Here is a 13,765-nt window from a genome sequence, read left to right as displayed (position 1 = left end):
TAAGAAACTGAAATATGCTTAGGTTCTATGGGTAAGTGCAGATAATGATATGAATGAAATTGAAAATGAAAGCCAAAGGTAGAAAAGGCAGTTCTGAATAGATTAAGTAAGACAGAGGTATTTGAAAAATCAAGTAGAAAAGATACCATAAGGAATGGAGAGCTTCTGGAAGTTTTCTAATAGGTGAGGGGTTGGTACATCTTTTTTTGTTTTTTTTTTCTTAATAACATGTCTGGCAGTTGTATGCCAGAGAAAGTTATAAGGGGGTTGACTATATGCATGCAGTCCAGTGAGAACACTGTTCCTGTAGGCCACTGACCGTGTTCTGAGTGTACATTCTATAGTACTAGAAATTAAGTTAGGAAACAAAGGGTGATCTGCTGTCATTTTAAATGAAATTTCACAAATGATTAGAGCTAAAAGGTGTCTTTTTTCACTCAGCCAACACGTTGAGCACGTACTATGGGGCAAGCACTGTGCTTATGGGTAAGAGATAAAAGAAAAAATAAAGGCCAGAGGAACTCAAAAGAGAGTGTGAGAGATGCATGAACAACTCATTACAATCGAATAGAGATAGGCTATTAAATAAATCATAAAAATATAAATTTGTAAAATAGAACTCGGAGTCAGTAACCCTTCTAGGGGATATTAAAGAGAATGCCAACAATGAGGGGGTCTTGGAATTAGGTTTTGAATGTCAGTAGGTATGTTCCACGTGGAGAGAAGGTCAGGGGCATACCAGGCAGAAGGAACATCCTGGACTTGAGAACCAACACAGTATATTTCAGTGATTGTAAAGGAGATTTTTGTTTGACTAGAGCGTAGGGTATAAGTTGCCAAATGGTAGAAAATAGAGTATAAAAGTTAGGCTGGAATGAAAGTATAAAGTGTCATAATTCTGATGATGAAAGATAGGTGTTTTCTACAAAATGGGTTACTTATAAATATTTTAAAAATAGAGACCCCGAGAGAGGAGCGCGCCCGAGGAGCAGCCCCCGGACTGGAGCCTCGGGAGCCCGGGGCCGGTGAGCGAGTGCCCACGGGGTAGGTGTTGCGTCTGCAGGCCTGCAGGCGGTTGTGGAGCCTGCGGCCCTTGGAGAGCAGGGCTTGGGAGAGCGGGGCTTGGGAGAGCGGGGCTTGGCCCGCCCCGGGGCTTGGCTTTGCCCGCCCCAGGGCCCGCAGTAGAGCCACCGGGAGGGTTTAACCGCTTCCCGGAGGTGGAGGGGCCGGGCTGGAGGACAGGGCTGGCTGCTCCGGATGGGGCTCCCCTGGGACTTGTGAGCTCCGGGTGTCCTGGGGGAGCAGGGTCCACAGGCTCGGCCGGGACGTGCCGCGTCCTCCCCTCCGTCCAACCCCGATCCACCTCCTCCCCCTCCTGTCGCCGTCTCGGCATCTCGCGCGTGTGTCTCAAGGCGCGTCAGCACCTTGGCTGTCTAATGTAAGCGTCCGCCGCCCCCCTGGGTTGTGCCCTGTGGAGTCGCCCAGTGTAATCGGTGCAGGATGAGTCTGCAGGGCTGCTGTCCTGCTGCCTCGGGTGAGGAAGGAAGCGATGGGGCCTGAGGAGGGAGATGACTTGTCCTAGATCCTCACCGGGTGTGCACGTGGGGTCGCTCACAGGACTCCAGACTCCTAGGGCAGGTGTTCTGTCCACTTAAAGTCAGTTTTAATAAAAGATGTTTTTGAGCGTCGCACGTAAGTTTGTAAAGTTTGTACAAATCATTGCAAGACTGAAAGGCACCTGAGTGTGTCCCTTTATTCTGGGTATCCTGTGTATGTTCTGATCTAAGTTGTTAACAGACTTGGAAGAGATAAACTATAAGCGCTTTTAAATTTCATATTTAATGACGGAGGTTTATTTTAATAGGATTCAATGTACACTCGCTACGGAAAAATCAAGTATCCCCTTAGGTACTACAGTCACGTGGGAGTTACAGACCTGAGGGTGGTTGCTCCCTCCTTATTCTCACAGGCCCTTCTGAAGGTGAAAGGACGGGTCTCCCACAGGTGTCTCCTGTGGAGCGCGGGGCAGGTGCTTGTGCACCCCGAGCCGCTTCAGTCGTAGCTTCACTGCCTGCGTTTTCCTTCTCCAGGTCCACCTCCACTGTCACAGTCCTGCACGTTGTTCCAAGAGCAGCGGAAAATGAATCAGCCTCTGGTGAGTTTTGCTGTTTTCGTATTTATCTGCTGCTGTTCCTTTGTGATAGCACCTTGGGAGGCGAATAGTTCAAAAGTTAAAATGGGAAAGTAGGAGTAGGTAAAAGATGTGGTTAGACAAAGCGTAGAGGAGCAGGTCAGCACCAAGTGTTTCTGGCAAGTCCTACGTGTAGATCCCACGATCCTCTTAGAGCCACAGTACAAGCCTCGTGTTCTTGACATTGGTGGCAAAACACCATCCCTTGCTCGACTTACATGGTCCTGCTGAAGCACTTTTGTTCTCGGGCGTTAAAAGGTTTCCCTGAGGATCCCGCTGTAGGCCGTGAGCCTTCCTGAGCGACAGCCCCTAACGTGTTGACATTGGTGCCTTCCTTGTGCTTCCTGTAAGCCGAGAGCGTGCTGTCCAGGGAGCACTCAGTGCATATAACTTGTCGGTTCAGTAGAACACCGTTGTCACATAGGTACATTGTTTTCAGTGCTCAGTCGAGGGATGCAATGAGGATCATCTGGAAGAACAGCCTTGTCACCCTTCCAGTAAATTTCGCTCTTTGTCTCTTACAATCTCAGAGGTTCGCGTTACACACCATGCAGTGAGGTCTCTGGCAAAGATCCCTTGTTTCCCAGCTGAATTGTATCGTGCAGCCTGCGGTCTTGGTTCTGCCCCTCCACGGAACCTGATCCGGTTGAGGTGACCTGGCATCCAGCATACAAAGCAGTGGAGATTTGCCAGTCGTCACCTCAGACCACTGTCGCCTTGCCATCCGCAGAGTCTGCTCTGTGGGTTTCTGTGACAGATCTCTCCTTGCTGTCTTCCTGACTGATTCTTTCCTCCGCCCTCTGTGTGTGTTGTCGTTTCTCCCTTGGTCCATGACTCTCCACCCCGTCTGATCTCACCCTCTGGCGCTTTTCACCTCCAACTCTGTCAGTTCTCCCACCTGGACCAGACAGATGCCTCTGTCCAGCCACTTGCCAGCATCTCTATGGAGTTTGTCCAAAGGGCACCTCGGATGACTAGATCCAGTAGATCCAGAAATGATTATTTACAGCTCCCCTGCCCCTTGCCTTGAGCTGTTGTCCCTGGCGGCTCATGGTTGCATCATCCAGCCTGTCACCTACCCAGAAAAATGAGTTCCTTCTAAAGTCCTTCTCCATCCTCTGTTACCACGTTGTAGTGTGAGGCTTGTTAATGTCGTCTTCTAAATGGTTTTTATTCGTTCTCCTTCATCCCATACTTGCTACCATTAAAACAGCTTATCTGTTCATTCCTGTAGTTACAGAAACTTTTTTTCTGTGCCGCTACCTCTTTCCTCTAGCAGCTCAAGTGTATTCTCCACGCTGAGTATTTCTCCTAAAATATTAATCACAGCGTTTTGTCTGCATGTGGGAAGCACTTTAGAGGTTCCCTGGGTGACTGGACAAACGAGGTTGCCGTTCCGCGGAGCCATTAACCATCGAGCCCAGCACTGGGGGGAGGTCGTACCTCGCCAATGATGCGTTTGGATGGATCTGTGAGGTGAAATCCTGATCGGAGAGGCTTAGGAGAGAGGAGTGGGAGAACTGGGTTTGTTCTGGTCCCAACTTTTTCAAGACATTTTGCTGTGATGGGGAAAATAGAAACTGCACAGTAGCTGGGGTAGGAGCTGAGGTCCGGGGAGGATGTTGTGTTGTGTTGTGTTGTGTTGTGATAGGAGAAATAACAGTGGGAATGATCCAGTAGATGCGTGTGGGGGAGGGGAGAGCTGCGGGCCAGGGTCCTGGAGTGGGGGGGGGATGGCAGAGCTGGGTTGCAGGTGGGGAAGCCCTCCGATGGCTTCTCTGTTCTCAGGGAAGCAGCTCCTCAGCTGAGGGTGAGGGTGAGGTTGGGGGTTTGAGGGGAGAGCAGAGCTCTGGGGCCCAGCTCCATCGTGACCATCAGCACACACAGTCCAGCCAGCTGGGAAGACTGTACTTGCCTTCCCTGCCTGAAAAGCCATCTCCTTTCTTAAATGTGGGAGTAATTACTCTTTGGGGAGCCTATGTAATTACATGGGTGCTTCTCAGTTCAAAGCGAATTGAGTGCCAGTTCTGGCCACGGACATTTTCTGCTCTGCTGATGGAAGGGTCCCCAGAGGAAGTGTCCTGCTTGCCTGGCTCTTGGCCTCGAGGACCCTTCACACCATCTAGTGTTCTGTCTTTTATCTTTGACATAAACATCAAATGTCTTCAGGTTGTGCATGTGATCTTAAGAAGCAATTCCCTGCTTCCAGGAGCTTCTGTTCTCCTCGGGAAGGGCACTTCACAGACGTAATTACAGGAGAGGACGGGAATCCTGCCCGTCGATACGTAGGGAACTCCAGAGTGCTGACAAAGCAGAGCCTGCTTTTATTTATTTATTTATTTATTCATTCATTTAATTTTTTTATTTGTTTACATTTAACTTATTCAGTTTTGGCTGTGTTGGGTCTCTGTTGCTGCGTGCGGGCTTTGTTCTCTAGTTGCGGCGAGCAGGCGCTACTCTTCGTGGCGGTGAGCGGGCTTCTCATTGCGGTGGCTTCTCTTATTGCGGAGCATGGCTTCTAGGCATGCGGGCTTCAGTAGTTGCGGGTCCCGGGCTCAGTAGTTGTGGCGCGCGGGCTCTAGAGCGCAGGCTCAGTAGTTGTGGCGCACGAGCTTAGTTGCTCCGCAGCACGTGGGATCTTCCCGGACCAGGGTTCCAACCCGTGTGCCCACCATTGGCAGGCGGATTCTTAACCAGTGTGCCACCAGGGAAGTCCGAGAGCCTGGTTTTAAATGCATTGTCAGAGCACGTGGCTCAGTGACTCGGGGAAGGGGGACGGCCCTGAAGTGACCAGGACTTGGGTAGCTGCAGAGGTTGGCGAGGCTCTCAGAGCAGCGTGAGGTGGACTGGATGAGGCTCCTGAGGTGCTGGTAAGGACCTCCCTCCTTAGGATGTGGGCCTCCCGTCAGGAAGAGCGGGACGTGAAGGCAGGCAGACCCTGAGGTTGACTGAAGAGCCTCCCCTCTGTGCTGGTTTTGGTTTCTTCCTGTGGAGAAACTGAAACCTTGTAATTGGGACAGTGAGTCATCTGATCAAAAGATGTCATGTGTAGAGACTGTGGACGGCATGAAACGTGGGGTGGGGTGCGGTGGGTCAAGTCAGGGGGACTCTGGGCTCCAGCGCGATGCCCGACAGGAAGGGGTGAGGCCGCGGCATGTTCCCGCTCATCCTAGGCCCCGGTAAGCAGTATGGACGTTCCCTTGGGGCTTTCTGACTCGTGAATGAGGTTGAGAGTATTTTCACGTGCTTAGAAGCTGTTTCTTCTTTTTAATTGGTAGACAGTGTTTAGAGCACTTTTAGGGTTCCAGGAGAGTCGAGCAGACAGCAGTTCCCTACGCCCGTCCCTCTGGGTTCCCTCCCTTGGTAACATGTCTCGCCTGTGGGGCGCGTCATCTCAGTGATGGATCCGCACTGACACCTAATTCTCCCCTGGAGTCTGTAGTTTATATTAAGACTCACTCTCTGTGTCCTACTGTTCAGGTTTGGACAGGCGTGATGACCTGCAGCCACCACTGCAGTGCCACCCAGGACCATTTCACTGCCCGAAACATCCCTGGGGGCCACCTGTTCACCCGCCGAGTGCCCCCAAGCCCCCGACAGCTGCTGGTCTTGTTACTGTCTGTGTATTTTTGCCCTTTCCAGAATGTCACGTAATTGGGAGTCCTTCATTCTGTGGTCTTTTCAGACTGGTGTCTTTCTGTTTTTATATGAAGGGCCTGTTCATGTCCACTGCCTGTCTTACTGCCCCAATACTTTCTTGTTTTTGTTTTTCTTTTTGTTTTTGTTTTCTGCTGTACGCGGGCCTCTCACTGTTGTGGCCTCTCCCGCCGCGGAGCACAGGCTCCAGACGTGCAGGCTCAGCAGCCATGGCTCAAGGGCCCAGCCGATCCACGGCATGTGGGATCCTCCTGGACCAGAGCACAAACCCGTCTCCCCTGCATCCTTTGGCACTGGAAGGCTTCCAGAAGCCTCCCCCTTCCATTGCAACTGAGGAAGCAGGTCCTCAGCTGAGGGTGAGGGTGAGGTTAGGGGTTTGAGAATAGGCAGTTGGAAGAACTCCTCAGTCTGGAAGACACGATGTGGGAGGGAATCTGAGTAGCTCATGTAACGTGTGTATAGATTATTCACTAAATCTTGAGTTAGCTCTTAAGATTGAGAAGAAGCAGCATTAGGGAAAAATAAAGCAAGCTGTCCTCCACATCCTAAGACACGGTACCAACTGAGACTATAAATCTGCAGGTCCAGATTCATTCACAGATGGTAAGCTGATGGGAAGCTGTTACCAGAGTTAGGGGGGTAGGAAGCAAATCCCCAACTTCAGATGCTGTAGAGGGTAACGACCTGCCTCTCATGCAGGGGGAGATAGAATTCTCAGCTCAATGGCTCAGGACTCTGGTCCATTATCATGGCTGTTCTAATCTGTTTCTGAAGTGTTCTTTTCTACAGCATTTAAAAAAGTGACTGTATTATCCTGAACATTTTTATCAAGTAACAAATCAGCTGATATAAATGATAAAGTTGGCTGAAAGCAGGCCAGGATTTCAAAGCCCCTTCGGCATGTCTAGGTTGGGCACACGTCATGGAGCCTAAGAGTTTATTTAGATGGGGAGTCTTAAAAAGCCGCAACTAAAAGTGACCATAAAATCATCAAACTTTAAAGTTTGAAAAAGGCTCATTCTTTTTCAAATGTAAAAAAGCATTAACTGAGTCATTAAATGAGCTTTTAAAAAAGCCTTCTGGCAAGAGAGTGACAGATATAGAACTTTAAACCCATGCCTCTGAGGCCAATGCTCTTTCTATCATAAAATGTTTCTCCCTAACATTTGATGAATCAAAACACACACACACACACACACAGACACACACACACACACACACACACACACACTGTTAAGACCCAGGGTTCACTCTTCAACTTGCTTTCAACCATATGGAAACTTTATGGATTGAGTCTTTCAGATATTATTTCAGAGCAGATAAGCCAAATGCTATTTCTCTCACCTGGCTCGAAGCACTGTTTAGTCTTCTCCAACTGGGTATAATTATTCACTAGGGATCTCACTTATTGTTCAACACTCAAACTTGTGATGGCTATGCTGTGGACTCCATTGTCTTGAGAGGAAAGCTTACACACCAAAACATTTGGGTGGGTGAAAGGAACACAGGAGAGGGGACTAGAGGAAAGTTATCAGTGAATATGTAGTGAGTTGTTGCTTTTCTACCTTGATTATGCCTGACTGGCTATTTTTATTAACATGAGCTTGCGCTACATGCTTGATGCATGACACACGCAGACTCCCTTAACTTAGAACATAATTGTGGCACATGTATCTCCAGCTACAAATATAGATACCAAAGAGCCTAAGGAGCTCTGAGAGTCATATACCTTCATTTATTTTTTGAGTTTTTCTTTTTGTGTGAGAATTGAATAGAAATAAAAGCTAAAAAATATCCCTTATTCACCTGGCAATTTCTTTTCATCTTCCTTTTCTCAGGTAACATCTCCTCTAGGAATCCTCCCATACCCAGGAAAAGATAGTTTCTCCTGCTCTTTACAATCAAAACCCCCTGGGCAACCCTTTCTCATACCTTTTATAACAGAGTGTTGAATTGTGGATTTACTTGTCTGAATCTTCTTTAACCTGTGAGAAAATTGAGTGCAGGGGCTGAATCTTCCAACAGTGTATCTTCCAGTGCCAAGCACAAAAGAGTCAACTAACATGTAGCTTTAAAAAAAAGTATCTTGTACATATTGTAAGTGTTCAGTACATTTGTACATCAAATACATGAAGTAATCAATGCTAAGAAATACAATAGGAAAAAAACAATGTTAAGGAGGATTTATAAATGAGTAGAAAGGGGATTTTAGGGAAGAAATCATGATTTAAGATTATTAGGTTTTTTAACCTGGTATAGGTTGAGGATTGCTACAGAAGAAAAGGCAGTTCAGTACTTTGAAAATGTGTGAAGTCTATATTCATTAGTTCATCAGCTAAAATAAGGTGGTATGCCCATAGCTGCTCATCTTTCAATTTTTTTCATAAATTTCAACTTGTTGAAAACATTTTTGAAACTAATTTTCTTTACCTTTGAAATTCTCTTGGAATTAAACATGGTGATTTACCACTAAGACCTTCAAGATGTATTAATTTATTTAGGCCACCGTAATAAATTTCAGAGAGAGTCTTTGTACAGAGATGCATTTTAAAAAACACAGTTAATCACCCAAAAGTAATTTATAAAGGAATTCAAATTGTAACCGTTACTCATTAAAAAAAAGGTGAAAGGAATTAAATTCATAAAAAGTTGAACATTCTTAAATCTTCATCCCCCTACTCAATTTTCTTGTACTTCAGTGCTGCAGAATCTCTAATGCAGAAATCCTCAATTATATCCAGCACTTTCTGGCTTTTCCCTTTTCTTTACAAACCCTCCATTCTTTTCTTTTTCTTTTTTTTAAACATCTTTATTGGAGTATAATTGCTTTACAATGGTGTGTTAGTTTCTGCTGTATAACAAAGTGAATCAGCTATATGTATACATATATCCCCATATCCCCTCCCTCTTGCATCTCCCTCCCACCCTCCCTATTCCACGCCTCTAGGTGGTCACAAAGCACCCAGCTGATCTCCCTGTGCTATGCGGCTGCTTCCCACTAGCTCTCTTATTTTTTTATGTTTGGTAGTGTATATATGTCCATGCTACTCTCTCACATCGTCCCAGCCTAACCTTCCCCCTTCCTTGTGTCCTCAAGTCCATTCTCTATGTCTTTGTGTGTATTCCTGTCCTGCTCCTAGGTTCATCAGAACCTTTTTTTTTTTTTAGATTCCATGTATATGTGTTAGCATACAGTATTTGTTTTTCTCTTTCTGACTTACTTCACTCTGTATGACAGACTCTAGGTCCATCCACCTCACTACAAATAACTCAATTTCGTTTCTTTTTATGGCTGAGTAATATTCCATTGTATATATGTGCCACATCTTCTTTATCCATTTCATCTGTTGATGGACATTTAGGTTGCTTCCATGTCCTGGCTATTGTAAATACAGCTGCAATGAACATTGTGGTCCGTGATTCTTTTTGAATTATGGCTTTCTCAGTGTATATGTCCAGTAGTGGGATTGCTGGGTCGTATGGTAGTTCTCTTTTTTAGTTTTTTAAGGAACCTCCATACTGTTCTCCATAGTGGCTATACCAATTTACAGTCCCACCAACAGTGTAGGAGGTTCCCTTTTCTCCACACCCTCTCCAGCATTTATTGTCTGTAGATTTTTTGATGATGGCCATTCTGACCGGTGTGAGGTGATACCTCACTGTGGTTTTGATTTGCATTTCTCTAATGATTAGTCATGCTGAACATCCTTTCATGTGTTTGTTGGCAATCTGTATGTCTTCTTTGGAGAAACGTCTATTTAGGTCTTCTGCCCATTTTTGGATTGGGTTGTTTGTTTCTTTGATATTGAGCTGCGTGAGCTACTTGCAAATTTTGGAGATGAATCCTTTGTCAGTTGCTTCATTTGCAAATATTTTCTCCCATTCTGAGGGTTGTCTTTTCGTCTTGTTTATGGTTTCCATTGCTGTGCAAAAGCCCCATAGCAGTACCGTGAGTGTCACTGAAGCAAACTTGGGTCCACTTATCCACATGCAGTAAACCCAATCTACTGACACTGGGTTGTGGTGAAAGAAAGTGCAGTGTTTTATTGTAAGGCGCCATACAAAGAGTCCGGGACAGCTAGTACTCAAAAAGCCTCATTTTCCTGATGGGTTTCAGCAAAGTGTTTTTAAAGGCAAGGTGAGGGATGGGAGTCCCAAGGTATGTGATCAGTTAGTGCACAGTTCTCTGGTTGATGGTGAGGTTACAGGACAGTGTCCCAGGGGTTAAGGTCATCAATTCTTTGGCTCCAGTAGGCCTGGGGGCTATGTGCTCATGGTCAGTAAGTAGTTAACCTTCCATTTGGTGGGGGTTTTAGCATCTGTAAAGCAGGAAATGTGCATCAAATACTGTGATCTATGTACTTCAGAGAGGAGCTAAAGTAGAGGATATGGGGGAGGGGTCTATCCTAGGAAGGCCCCATAGGGTTCTCCTCTGTTACATGAGCCCTGATGTTTTTTCCAAAATCCTCTTAAAGTTGAGGACAGACAGATTTGGTTTCCATTTTTGGCTACCAAAAGCATCCTAACTTACACACTTGGCATAAAAATACTCTACTAATTTGGTACCTGCTCAGAGGTCTTGCTCAGGGCTGTACACAACTCCAGCATGTGTCATTCACATTGACATTATTATGAATGGTACCCCCTGGAATTGTGCAGCCCCCAACCTTCATAGTTGTAAAAGGCTGTGCTGCTTTGTATCTGCTCATCTTTCCAGCTCCCCTTCAGTTGTCTTACATATGTGAGCTACAGTTGAGTCAGTTCCAACTACTTTTGCTCTCCAGAGGAACCATGGTATTACTTGGGCTTTTTGTGATCACTTTGTTCCCAATGCCAAATACAGATTCTTCACAGTTTGTTCGTCTGACAAAGTCGTGTTTATTCTTTGATGCTCTTCTCAGATACCACCTTTACTATAAAACTTTTCTGGTCATATCATTTTCCTGCCATAGGCCCTAGGCACTCATAGTAAATGACTTTATCAAATGTAAACATAGCACTTTGTGTACATTTCTATCAGTGCATCTCATGATGGTTTTATGTTAGTCTTCTGTACTGACCTATGTGCTTTTTGAGCAAACAGATTTTTCTAATTGTGGCCTAGTAGAGGAAACCCTAGCACACAGCAGATGCTTAAAGGACTCTCTCTTTGTGGACTGTTTAATGTATTCATTAACACTCACAATTCACTGAATGAACCAAATCATTTAATATTTACAGTTTTCCACAGCAAGATCTTTTTCGACCCACCACCTAAAGTAATGAAAATAAAAACAAAAATAAATAAATGGGACCTAATGAAACTTAAAAGCTTTTGCACAGCAAAGGAAACCATAAACAAAATGAAAAGACAACCCTCGGAATGGGAGAAAATATTTGCAAACAAAGCAACTGACAAGGGATTAATCTCCAAAATATACAAACAGCTCATTCAGCTCAATATCAAAAAGTCAAACAACCCAATCAAAAAATGGGTGGAAGACCTAAATAGACATTTCTCCAAAGAAGACATACAGGTGGCCAACAAACACATGAAAAGATGCTCAACATCACTAAGCATTAGAGAAATGCAAATCAAAATGACAGTGAGGTATCACCTCATACCAGTCAGAATGGCCATCATCAAAAAATCTACAGACAATAAATGCTGGAGAGGGTGTGGAGAAAAGGGAACCCTCCTACACTGCTGGTGGAACTGTAAATTGGTATAGCCACTATGGAGAACAGTATGGAGGTTCCTTAAAAAACTAAAGATAGAGCTACCATATGACCTAGCAATCCCACTCCTAGGCATATATCCGGAGAAAACCATAATTCTAAAGGATGGATGCACCCCAGTGTTCACTGCAGCACTATTTATAATAGCCAGCACGTGGAAGGAACCTAAATGTCCATCAGCAGAAGAATGGATAAAGAAGATGTGGTACATATATACAATGGAATATTACTCAGCCATAAAAAGGAATGAAATAGTGCCATTTGCAGAGATGTGGTTGGAGCTAGAGATTGTCATACAGAGTGAAGTAAGTCAGACAGAGAAAAACAAATATTGTATATAGTACCATTTATGTGTGGAATCTAGAAAAATGGTAGAGATTAACTTATTTGCAAAGCAGAAATAGAGTCACAGATGTAGAGAACAACCTTACGGTTACCAAGGGGGGAAGGGGTGGGTGGGATGAATTGGGAGATTGGGACTGACATATATAACTACTATGTATAAAATAGGTAACTAATGAGAACCTACTGTATATCACAGGGAACTCTACTCAGTGCTCTGTGGTGACCTAAATGGGAAGGAAATCTAAAAAAGAGCAGATATATGTATATGTATGACTGATTCACTTTGCTGTACAGCAAGAAACTAACACAACATTGTAAAAGAACTATACTCCAATAAAAATCAATTAAAAATTTTAGAGTTTTCAATCCCCCATTATCACATATATCCAGATGCAGCAATATTTACTTCTTCTCTCAGTTGCCAATGTCAACTAAAAAAAAACCAAACAATACCAGCATAGTAAGGAGAAACTTTACTCTAAAGGGTAAGTGTGAGGAGGGGTGTATTGCAATTGGGGGAGGAGAACTATTGCATTAGGGAGAATGCTGTGACCCTACGATCTGCAAGCCTCTCAGTGGTTAATCAAAAGGGGTTTTTCTTCTCTTGAGAGGAAGTAACAGGGGTATTAAGGGTAGGGTGAGGGAAAATGGGATAAAAGAGTAGCTTGAGTGGATGGTAGATCAGAGAATATTTTACCCTGAGGTCAGCCTGTTCTTAGGAGAGATTATATGTTGACTCAGTCTGACAGTGAGTCAGAGTTCTGGAGCCTGGAGGAAGGAGTGAAACTTTACAGTTTGATTAATAAGCAGTTTGTTCCAATTGATTAGTAGGAATAAACACTTCAGATGATAATTTATGAGACAAAAAAAATGGCAATTTGGAATATCTTTGTCTAGCATTGCCATAGGTAAACAAGAGGAGGCATCTGTGGTGGTTCTTAGGAATAAGCTGTTTTCCACAAACAAAGGGCAGAGAGATATCTTAACTTTTGCTGTTTTCCAGGATTCGAGGGCTCAGGTAAAATTCAACATTGTCACTAATAATAGTTTTCAGTATCGAAGGACACAATTAGACTATATAAAACTTTATTTTCGGGGCTTCCCTGGAGGCGCAGTGGTTGAGAGTCCGCCTGCTGATGCAGAGGATGTGGGTTCGTGCCCCGGTCCGGGAGGATCCCACATGCCGCGGAGTGGCTGGGCCTGTGAGCCATGGCAGCTGAGCCTGCGCGTCCGGAGCCTGTGCCCCGCAACGGGAGAGGCCACAACAGTGAGAGGCCCGTGTACCGCAAAAAAAATAAATAAATAAATAAATAATGTTACTGTAAGCTAAGGCAAGGAAGTCAAAGATAGAAGATTAAGAGAAAACTGCTGGGGAAATGAGCAAGCATTATTAAAAACAAGTGACAGGTTTGTATTACTCTATTGGAAGTAGCATATAGTAGTGGAAAGACTAAGGAATTAGTTGGGCTATCCGTAAGCTATTTGAAGCACAGCTTTTCCAAAGCTAAGTAAAGTTTTCTCTAATCATCAGCTGATTTGTGGTTTCAAAATCCTGTAGTGTTCTTGATGCAGTTACCACCAAAATGAAGCATGCCCTTCTTCCTAATGGTCTACTCCTCCCCTTCCTTGTACTATATGTGCAAAACAAATGACATATACGAACTCTTTATGTTCTCTTTTCACCCTGCTTTCATTCCACATTGCACCAAGATTTTATTTTCCACATCAGTAGTGGCTTTATAATTTCCAAATTCAAAGGTTTTTCTTGTCTCATTTACTTTAAAATCTCAATTGCTTTTGATTTTTTGCTCCTCACAGATGACTCTTATCTTTTTGCTGTAATTGTGTTGACTA

At 44.6% G+C, this 13,765-nt stretch overlaps 1 long non-coding RNA gene across 5 annotated transcripts in view; it reads left to right on the top strand.

Annotated features, from left to right (window-relative positions):
- LOC308610052 overlaps nt 1–13,765 on the top strand; it is a 1,140,458-nt gene that overhangs the window by 1,002,081 nt on the left and 124,612 nt on the right. For all 5 annotated transcript variants that reach the window (XR_014014394.1, XR_014014395.1, XR_014014396.1 and 2 more), the window contains exon 3: nt 2,091–2,155. This is a non-coding gene — a long non-coding RNA (uncharacterized lncRNA). The remainder of the gene's footprint in view (nt 1–2,090; nt 2,156–13,765) is intronic.

This window comes from Mesoplodon bidens (genome assembly GCF_964165515.1).
Source record: "Mesoplodon bidens genome assembly, contig: HAP1_SCAFFOLD_81, whole genome shotgun sequence".
In the NCBI taxonomy this organism is placed as follows: Eukaryota; Metazoa; Chordata; class Mammalia; order Artiodactyla; family Ziphiidae; genus Mesoplodon; species Mesoplodon bidens.
Note: the sequence above shows the minus strand (reverse complement) of the source record. Positions and strands in the feature narration are given on the sequence as shown.